This window comes from Phragmites australis, chromosome 11 (genome assembly GCF_958298935.1).
Source record: "Phragmites australis chromosome 11, lpPhrAust1.1, whole genome shotgun sequence".
Lineage (NCBI taxonomy): Eukaryota > Viridiplantae > Streptophyta > Magnoliopsida > Poales > Poaceae > Phragmites > Phragmites australis.
The window spans coordinates 27,565,006-27,573,696 of NC_084931.1; positions in this window are offsets into that span (position 1 = coordinate 27,565,006).

Here is an 8,691-nt window from a genome sequence, read left to right on the forward strand (position 1 = left end):
TGCTAGCAGCGCAGATCACCTCACTACCACACCTCGCTTGATTTGGACAAGGATCAACAAACTGGATGCTGAAACTCATCAGCTCGAGGCCCTATGGCTATGTGGCGTTTTGTCGATAAGACAACACCCGTGTCTCAGCATCTAGCAACTGCGAGCGAGCGAGAGAACACAGAAAGAGGAGACCGGTGGCGACTCTAGACTCCGGAGAGCACCCAACCGATAGGTAGGAATATGCATTTCTGACACAAACCAAACAAGCCAAACCAGACCGATCAACTTGGATTGACCGAATTTCACTGTACAGTGTGGTTCCTAGAAATCTTGAATTTTGGAGGTTCGGTTTTCCCAGAAAAAACTGGCTGTAAACCGAATGCACCGATCTAACCGAAGTTTTAAAACTGGATGCACCGAATGCACCGATCCCAAGCCACAGGCGACGGGCATCTGCCGCTGCGGCGTTTTGCCGGGCCACTAACCGCGCCGCGACTGACCGCCTAGCACGTCCGCACCATCATGCTGCGCAGCACGTCTGCACTAGCCCACGTTTCCAGGTCCACCAGGCCCGCACACTCACGGCACATCCGCACACGTATCCGGTGCCGCACTAAGCCCAGGGACGAGCCCGGCCGTGTTGTCTCGGCGGTCCAAGCGGCTCCATCGAAACGGGGCGGGGGCCAGAAAAACAAGCTCCCGCCCGGCCCCGGCCGATGCCACGCGCTCTCCGTTTCCCGTGTGACCACGACCAGGGTCCAGGGCGCACGCGCCGTCGCCGGGCATCGTCAGCCGCGTCGTGAATTCCTGCTGCGCCGGACCGTCACGCTTCAGAGCTCAGCGCCTCAGCCCCGCGCTCGCGTCGTAGATGCGTCTCGCACGAGCGCCTTGCGCCTTGCAGGCAGGCACCTCCACCCCTCCCCCCACTCCCCACAGCGAGCAGTAAACTATTCCATCGCCAGGTGCTGAAAGCCTGAAACCGTTTCTAGTTGCACAGGCACAGTTTCGAAAAAAATACTACTACCGCACAAACATCTGTATACTGTCGTATTTCTTCCTTTTTAGAAAAGTTTATGTCTGTTTACTGTCGTATTTCTTCTTTTTCAGAAAAGTTTATGTCGTAGTTCAGATGCATCAGCTTACGTCAGATTGCATAGACCCTTGGACTTTGCAACTCCAAGAAATATTTGATGTTTCTAACTTCAGTTTCGCCTTGGCTATCGTATATCATGACGACCTGATGACTCACAAAGAGAACACAAAGATTACAAATCACTTAATACATAAATCCTAGTACCATGTGCTGCTCCAATGAAAGTTGTTTGACCATACCAAAGTTTTTTCATGTCTATGGAGTACCGGATATTTAGAAAGTGCCCACTTATGATATATATTTTTTTGCGCTGCAAAACATTCCTCCCAGAAGAAACTTTTAGCAGCGGCAAGACCGCAAGAGACTGTGGATCATGCTGGCTGCTCAGATGAGTATCTTCAAAAAGTCCGCATCATTTACCATTTGCCCAATGGCTCAATGGCACCCCTCTTATGTTGCCATGGGGCAAATTACTATTTTTGCATTTTTGGTGAATATTCCATCCTTTCCACATGATCTTTCCACTTTCCGTGGAATTTCAGCAAGAAGTTTCTATGACCTTATTGGCAAACACAATTTCGCTCGCGCTGTTTAAGCTTTAACCGGGTCAATGAAGCAGAAATTTCCCCTTGGATATCCCTGAGTGCGCAGAGATTGCGCTTAGCTTTTACCGTACCCTCAATCAAGAATCTATGATTGTAATTGGCGAAGGGCTTAGTGGGCAACTCTTTTTTTTTTCTAATCAGGGTCAATATTAGCATCCAGGCGGCACTTTTGGTCCCTGCCATGTGTTCTGCTCCTTATGACTGACGCCGTGCCAAAAGGTAGGGCCATCATTTTTGTTCTTGTTCTTGCCTGGTTTCTTCTATAAGTAACGCGATGAGATGGGATGTGAATGAAACACCTCACACGATTCCTTTCTTCTCCCTCCACTTGATAAAGCAGTTGGTCCCTCTAATTTGAAATGCCTTGTTTTGACCATATTGTGTTGGATAAAAGTACATTTTTAGACTTAATTTAATTTCTAAGTAGAAACTGAACATAACCTGATAAACTAAAAATATGATAGAGTGACAGTACAACGTAGGCATGTAAGTAATAGAGCTATATATGTAACACTCGAGCTAGTCGCTAACAAGAACAACACAAAGCTATGGCAGGCATTATTAAACAGAGACTGATCATAGCGCACGTACCAATTGGCAACATGAGACGCAGAAGCCTCTGTGATGGTGACACAGAAGACGACGACGAATAAGAAGCAGAAAAATGAGTGTTTGATAATGACGAGAAAGCAGATCATGAATAGTCGTATTGAGCGCTTCCTAAAATCTTATTCGTTATCTCCTGGTACAAGATCTCAAGGATGACGTGTTCTAGAGACCTGCTCTCCTGATCGCCGGTGCACGTCGGCGTAACGGGACAGAGTAGACTACTTGTGGCGGCGTAACAGAGAGAAATAGGCAAAACCTTAATTGCGTGTATCTTTTATGGCGGTGACCGACATATATAGAGAGAGAATTGCATGGTTGAGACGCGCCATGATCAGACTCAGTTACGTGCTATATCCTGCATAGGCTATTGAACCTAATGTCGGCGGACCATTCACACAGTTGTTGTGCAACCACGCCCTTCGCCACAGCGAGACGAGGCGAGGCGAGCACACACGTGTTCTCCTAGTTTTCTCATTCACACATGTTAAGTGGGTGAAGTAGACAACTCGTTTTAAATTGATCTTCCTTTACATCCACTATTAAAATAGGACTAAAAGATACACCTCCACATTCATTTAATTGGGCTATTGAGATTTATTTAAAATTCTTCTTAAACATAATAGACCAGACCCGTATATTTAACATCTTGTTTACTAGACTACAGTATAGGTCATCATTTACCTCATCTAAAGAAAAATGAACATAATATTTACATGGCACTATTGCTTGGAAACTTAACTACTAACACATCAGCCGACAATTTGCGCTCTTGAGTTGCATGCAGCAACCAGTCAACATGCACTGCTTTGGTCGATCGCAAGCACACATTTGCAACACAAACTTCGCCTACACAAAAGTCCGTAGTGCTAAACAGAGGTACTCCTACTTAGACTTGTAATCATAGTTTAATTTAAAAAAGTTATCTGCGTCTGATACTTGGCATTAGCGGCAGACAGAGAATCCAACCGCCACACTCCCCACCTCCAGGGGAGAGGTGAGAGACAGTCAAGTGTCCCTTCACTAGATATCCCTCTACAATGCAGCGCGCCTTTTGGCTAGAACTAGAAATTCCAGAGACGCAGAGAGATGCAATGCTGGTTTATTTTGCTCACCACTGGCTCTCCTGCTGGCTCTAAAATAAGAGTGGTGTACTTCTCTAGAGTTGAGCTCCACAGCTAATCTCTTATGCTAACAAGTCCTACTATAGTGTACTGGAATCCTGCGTTCTTTAAATTTACTTGATTTTTTTCTGCTTTAAAACTTAAGTGTTGAAATATTTATCGCGGTGCCATCTTCAAGTATATATACATCTGAATTGAACTTCACCCATTGCCAGATATAGCAGAACTTTGTGGGTTTAATAGTCGCGTAAAATCCATATCTCTTTGAGACATTAGCATATGATGCATTATCTGATTTATAAGGTTCGATTTGTTGGCATAACAATGTAAGTATTTCAAGGAATACATGGCCGGCTAGTGACAATAAGTAATGCATAGAACTGTAGGAGGCAGACTTAAGAGTAAAAAGCTTACTCATTGCTCCTCTCATCATTGAGTTGCTACACCTTGGGTTCTTATTCCCCTTTGACCGATCTTCTGATATCCCTGGCCTCTGATGTCGCACTTTTGCCAGTTGCAAACAGTTTGGCGTCCGTTGCATTGCACCACTGATGATTCCAAATTGCAGGCAATATATATGTATAGGACCAAAGAAAGAAGCTGCTGAACTCTCGTTCGTTGGGTGTTTTTGCTAGCTGCATTTCTAGGCACAATTGCCGCTTTATTCTGTGATGATACTCGTTTGAATTACTGCATTTTGAGCGGTTTACGATGGTCAAAAAGGTCGGTGCTGAAGATTATTGGCTGCATTTGCATTATCAGGATCGACTTGTGCTGGAAAGATCGATCTAGATATTAGTCTGGGATGGGTTAGGCCCCGTTTGTTTTTTTTATTCTAATTATGAATTTTAGCCTCAAAAGCAAAAGCAAAAAACAAACGGTTATATTTTAAAAGCTGATTCTTATAATTCATAATCCGGTAGGAATGTGCTTCTCTATAAAATCCAGATTGTGACAATACAAAGCAAAAACAAACATGACCTTAGTGTTGCATAGGATTTTTGGAAGATTTTCTCAGTGAAAATGCGAAATTGTTCCTGACTTAGATGATGTATTTCTGGGTTCTCACCATCTTCACCTCCTCGCTCTACGTCGTTGGTCTCGTCACCACCCTCTCCGCCTCCCCGTCACGGGGAGGTTCAGCCGCCGCACCTCCATACTCATCGGAGGCATCATCTTCATCGCTAGCTTAGTCTTCGGCTGGGCAGCCATCAACATCTACATGCTCCTCCTCAACAGGATCCTCCTCAGCATAAGGCTCGAATTCACCAACCAGATATTGAAGCCGCACATACAAAACTATGGAAGATGGCTTCCTCTTCCGCTCCCGGTCTCGCGACCTTGCATCCCTCCCGCGCCACTTCCCTCCAATCCACCACCGCCCTCCTCATCACTATTTCTCCCATCGCGCATGGAGTCTCCTAAGGGTGCGCTCTCCCGTCATGAATGGAGATCGCTTCCTGGCTCCTCCCTCTTGGGATCTTGAGCTAGGTAAGAGGTTTCAGGCTGAGGTTCTCTCTCGCTTCAATTCGTCGGTGCATCATCCTTTCTCCTCCACTCATGGTTGTTTCTTTCTACTGGTGGTTTTTCGGAGATACACATTTCATCTCACAGAGCTTTTTGTGAGTCTTGCATTCCAATTTATTTTGGATGGCTCCCCTATGGGGTTCCACATTTACTTTGAGTCTGGTCGCCATTTCAGGTTCTTTGTGGCCTCTAAAAAGGTGGGGTTCTTCATCTATTCTCTTTGGTGTGTGATTTCTTCACACTTTGATGTCTATTTTCACCTCTGGGGAGATAGTGGGGCGGACTGGAGAAGGGAAGAAAGACTTTGGATAGACGAATAAGAGAGAAAATGGACTCTGGTCTCGCATTACAGAAAAAAGAAATCTTCTTCCGTTGGGAATTCTCCATCTAAAAAGGTCTCTCCCTGTTCTAAAAAGGTCTCCTTTGCTCCCGATTTCGAGCTTCCTTCCCTCGTCAAAAAGTTCTCTCTAGTGCCTGATCATCATGCTATCAAAGTTGGCAAGTTTGCTTGCCCTGTTACTCAGGGATGGCGTTCTTCCTTCGGTTCTTGTGCCATTTCGGGACAACTGTTGATCAGTTCAAAACAAGTCTTCTCGTGGCTTTGGAAATCACTCCACTCTGGCAGGCTTCCCACCTACCGGTCTTTTCATACTAGACCTTCTCTAGGTTCTAGTCAAAAGAAGGTTGGTTCGCCCTTGCTTGGGTCTTGTCCGAGGGTTCAGATGATCTCAAGGGTGTAATCTTCCCCCTTCACCACACTTGCGTGTGCAACATATATCTCATGATGATCTCTCGAGCCCAGTGAAAAGTTCCTTAGTCCCAAGGCAACAGAGGGGTCTTTCGAGGGAAAGTGTGGACTTGATCTTACAAAACTATTTTTCTATCCGCAAGCGCTTCCTCATTTTTTTGCTCATTGTTTTAGATGTCTGGGTCTTGGCCATTTTGTCAGAGATTGTATGGGAAAGCTTCATTGCAGAATTTGCTTCAATTACGATCATCTGGCTAAATTTTGCTCCAAAAGAAAAAAAAATCATCAACGGCTCAAATGGGTGCCGAAGGATCGCTGGGTGTCAAAATCTTCTAATTTTTCTATTAGTAATGAAAAGGGGCCCACCGTTTCTCCGTCTTCTTCGAAGCCACTACCCCTCAACTTCTTGAGTGAAAAAACTCCCTTGGCTTTCGCGGTTGATCGTCCCCAACTGGCGCCTGAGCACAACAGTTCACATTCCCTCTCCACCACATCGCCTCTCCTCGACGAAAGATTCATCTGTGCAATGGCCAACTTTGAGGTGGATCCTTTGCGCTTCATCCCGCCGAAGATGGTCCTGGAAGATGGTGGGTTGGAGCGCATTGCTCGATCATCGGTGTCTCTCGCTGGTACCCCCCCCCCCCCCCAACAAGCATGAAGAGTATGCCATCTCCATTGCAGTGGATGAAGACATTGAAGAAGATGACTACATCGTCTTCATGCATCAGATCAGTCATTACCTACAAGCAAGACATTTCCATGTCCAATTATACTGCTCTCATCCGCATGGATAGGTCTCTTTCAATTAAGGGACAGGATAGTCAGTGAGGTTCTCCATGTGATTGATGATTTTAGAGTTAGATTTGTGAAGCATGATGAAGCTAGGAACTTCAGAAACTCTCCTTTTGCCAGAATAGGTTGGATCCTGATGTGTGGTGTGACAGCCCAAAAATCATTAATCAAGTCATTAAGCATTAATGAGCATTTTTAGCATCATGTTTATTTGTTTTGAGCAATTATTAACATGCAAATTCATTTAAACATAAATTATGAAAATTAAAGTTAATTGGTGCATTGTTAAGCAACTCACAATATTGCTATACAACATAGGGTTGGAAACAATTTTAGAAATTAGTCCATGCAATATGAATAATATAAATGAATTTTCCCAAATTTTTGGGTATGGTTTTGAAGGAATAAAAATTACCATAAATTAGAAAAGTTTGCATGTTTGGGAAATTTTAATTTGAAATTGGCTTATGCATTATGGGTCAAACCAATTAAAATGGGTTGCGCATAAATTGTAGTTTCGTACAACATTTGTCTCATAATTTTTGGACCATGGGAAGGTATTCTTTTGAATAGAAGAATTGCAGTGGATATTTTTCTTCGGTTGTCACTGTTCACCATGCCCCACATGTCATCCCTCTCTCTGCCTCTCACCTCCTCTCTCAGCAGAGCTTCTTCCAAAGGTTGGCGCCAATGTTGTTGACTTCCGTGACCAGTCACGTTGCCGAAAAGCCAAAGCACGGCACCGAGGCCGCCCTTATCCCTTGCCCCTTACCCTCTGCTCCCTCTCATTGCTCTCTCTGCTCTCTCTCTTCTGGCCGGGTAGCAGAGCAGAGTGCCACAACACGGCCGCCGCCCAAATCCGCCACGTCCAAACCACAAGAAGCAAGAGAGAGAACCCAGGGAGCATCACTGACCGCCTCTCACGCGGATTCCACCTTTCCTCGGCCGGATTCATCACGCGGGCCTCGTCTTCCTCGGCGCCGGCCAAGTGGCTTCGCCCCTCACCGTCGGAACTACCGGTCCGAAGCTTCTCTGTCCCGACCAATCATGCGATGAGCCTCTCCTCGCTCACCTCTTCCTTTTGCGCGCATCCGTTTCCTTTGGGCCCGACGCCGGCGTGGCTCTCCGCGAGAGCCGAGCGCCGCCGCCCATGGCCACACGTCACAGGCCGTGCTCCGGCCGGGCCCAATGGCCGATGATCACACCGTTGGATCCGTAGGCTCGCGTAGATGGTGTAGGAGCTTTCGGTCGGGTTTGTTTCGCCATTGTTTCAACGCCAGTGTGCTTGACCGAGCCACCACCGTTGATTGCCGTCGTTTGCTGTCGATGGCCGCCCTCCGGTCGGTGCCGGCGACCACACGACCCTCAATCGAGTCCCCCGTGTCACGCTGGTGCCGCCAGTGCCCTCCGCTGACCACGCCGTGCTACCGTTCGCCGCCAGCGAGTTCGCCTGTGCCGCCTGCACTGTGTGCCCTGGGCACGGGTCGATTTTGACCTGTGGTCAAATGTGCCCGGGCCCGCTGTTAGTGACCGTGGCTAGCTCGGCCTGGGTGCAAAAAGTTTTTGGCCCATTTGATATCCGGATTTAATCGGTAAATGCAAAATAGAATATTCGTTCAACTATTAAATCGGCTGAGATTTGTAAAATGCATAGAAAATAGAATATTACTCTAAAAATAGTGAAACCAATTTTGTTGGGTTTACGTGAGCATAATCTACATGTTAAAAATACTTGGAGCTATGAAATATGTATTTAAATCTCATGGGTTAATAAAACGAGTTTGATCTTCATTAATCCATAATAAATTATTGGTAGCTCCAAAATTGATGAAATTAATTTTGTAAATCTTGTTAATTTATGACCTGTTCAGTAAAAATACACAAACTCATGCTAAGCATAGTTAACTTTCTAATTAGGGCTAAACTTTGTTTTAAGCTTAATTAATCCAGAAAATAGTAAATGTTTAGCGATAAGTAAAGTTAAGGAAATTGTTAATGCTTTAAACTCATGTCATGAAGCATTGCACCTCCTTCATGTTCATCATTGCGCACGTTCTTCATTAGTGAAAGAAGGTCCAGAGTGTGACGCGAGTGTGATCGAGGGTGACACCGAGGCACACCACTTCTGTGAGTTCTGTTCAGGAAGTATTAGGCAAACCTCGGAGCAGCAAGGCAAGCATCTAAGCATATTGCACCCTTTGTTCA